This window comes from Glycine max, chromosome 18 (genome assembly GCF_000004515.6).
Source record: "Glycine max cultivar Williams 82 chromosome 18, Glycine_max_v4.0, whole genome shotgun sequence".
In the NCBI taxonomy this organism is placed as follows: Eukaryota; Viridiplantae; Streptophyta; class Magnoliopsida; order Fabales; family Fabaceae; genus Glycine; species Glycine max.
The window spans coordinates 10508940-10511534 of record NC_038254.2 but is presented as its reverse complement, the minus strand read 5'-3'; positions in this window follow the sequence as shown (position 1 = coordinate 10511534).

Below are 2595 nucleotides of genomic sequence, written 5' to 3'. Positions count from 1 at the left end.
TACTGCCACATGCTAATACAAGCTAGCAATGCTAATTTAAAATAAAAAAAGAAGATCCAAGACTGTACATTTGTTTTTCATCAAATTGTTTTTTTTTTAAGATTGAAGAATATACTAAAAGGAGGGAGAGAAAGTAAAAGTAGGGAGGATAACAAATCCTCATAAACAGAAAGACATAAAGAAAACAGCAAACAAATTGGCTCAATCTCTTATAATTTTTCTTTGACAAAAGGAAAAGTATTTGGAAGAGAGAAAGAGAGGAGAAAGAGAAGAGAAGGATAACAGAGGAAAAGGACACTTCTTGACTTTGATATTGAATCACCCCATATCATATCCTCCCAACCCCAACCCCTATTTATTTCTTCAATTAGAATAATCCCACACTTATTTCTCCCCCCACTCTTCACTCACCTCATTACTAATGCAATGCTAGCACTCCCAAGTGAGGAAGAGAAAGAAAAAAAGAAAAAAAAGGCCTTCCTTTCTCACAAAGAAATTGTGCTAAAAGAAAGGCACAAAGTGATCAGAACCCCACCCCTTTCCCTTTTCCCTAGCATTAAGAGGCTTTTTTTCTTCTCTTCCTTGTGCCATCTCTGAGACAACAAGATTCCTAATTAAGTCCGCATCATTTATTCCTTTCCATGTTCCATTTGCTTCTTGTCCGGGGGGAATTTCCTTGTACTTTAAAGAACCTCTCTCTCCACACACACACACATAACATAACCTAACCCTTTTTTTCTTCACACTATTAATGCAAAAGTTGTGTGTATATATGCAAAAGCTATAGCTACAACATAGCAGGGGATGGGAGACATATGGTATTCTTCTCTTTTTATTTATTTCCCCTTTCCTTTTTAGTTCATCTTTCACACAGGCGATTTCTGTTGCCCTTTCCTCCATTTTTATGTATTTAATTTAAATTAATAACCCTTTTATTTATCATCTTTCATTTTATTATTATGTTAAGTTTCTAATGTGTATGAATAATTTTCTACTTTTTTTTTGGTACCAGATGCCAAGATGTTACTAGTATTTACATTATGATCCATAAGATGTGTGAACTGCACAATTACTTACACAAAGGGGGTAGTAGTAGGGTAGGTGAAGCTAAAGAGGTTATATAAGAAGGCACTCATTATGTTGGTTCAATTTAGACCGAAAAGCAAGACAAGAGCAACAAAAAGTGCTGCATTCTAGCTTCTGGATTATTGTTTTTGATATCTATCCAACTTTCAGTTGAGTAATTTCCCATCATCACCATCATGGCTTGATACAGATATGGGCTAGGGAGGTAGAATTAATAACTCGCAGCCCACTGTTCCTAATGATGCAAGGCCCATTCGAATTAAGAAAATTCCTGCCAAATTCCATGATCACATACTCTACAAATGAATACTAGTTTTCATTAAACTTTCCCAATTTGTTTTTATCCCTTTATTCCTTTTGTTTCTAGAAGGCTGTGACTCAGCCAAAGTTTGTTAGTAGTGCTTTGCTGGTAGACCCTGTGACTAATAGACACTGGCCAAGCATGCTCAAGTCCAAGCCCTACAACCCTCACCACCAATAGCAGCATGACATCAACTTCTCCCTCATCTCCACTAGCTGCCACAGAAGCCCTTACTCTTCAGGTTAGTTAATTTGTCACACACTCATCAAAAGTCTCTCTCATGACACTCACCATTGGATCAAATGAATTTGAAAGCTAAGATTTGAAAGACTTACACATGGTGTAACGGATCCCACAGCTCGTTGCACACTAATAATTAAACATTTAAAAGACATGTGATTCATCCCACTGCTGTGTTTTCTTTATATATATTCTCTATTTCTTCGTTTTCGCATGTGTGAAATTGCTTGAGTAACCGTGGGATGTTTTTTTTTTTAAAATTAAAATATATATTCATTCCATAAAAAAATTTCAAACTGATTTGTACGTACGAGATGTACAAAGAATCAGTGTAGACAAAAAACACAAGGGCTGAACATAAGCCCTTAAACAGAGAATCCCCACTCTACATACATGCATCCTTCAGTAACTATAGTCCAAGGATGCAAGCCCATGGTCAATACACCATCAAGAGAAAAAAGTGCCCGGTTGGACACCAAATCTATACGGAATCCGATGCCATCAGACTATGTTAATCTGTGAAAAAATATCTAAGGACTCTAATGTTTTGTTTCTGAAAACAATCGAGTAACTGTGGGATATTATATTGTGTGGCCTAGCTAAGGGCTATCACAACAAGCATCTACTCTTATTAGGGGATGATGTTGAGGGGTTATGGTCTTTTTTGACCATTTAACATAGAGGCAGATCGAGAGGCCAAAGCAGTATAACAAGTTTGACCTATGCAGACTACCCAAAATTAGGGACCAATTAACCCTTTATGTGTGCATCTATAGCTTAGAAGTTCCTTAGTTGATAATAGAATTTGTTTTGACGGCTTTATGTGGTTCTGATTTGAATTAGACTCATGTTTAAGGTCATGTTTTCAAACCATGTCAGAAGGCGTCTTCTTTTCAACTTCAGCAACTTATGACACAACAAATTTTGGCCGAAAAACTGTTGTCTAAACATGAAATAGGCAACAGTTT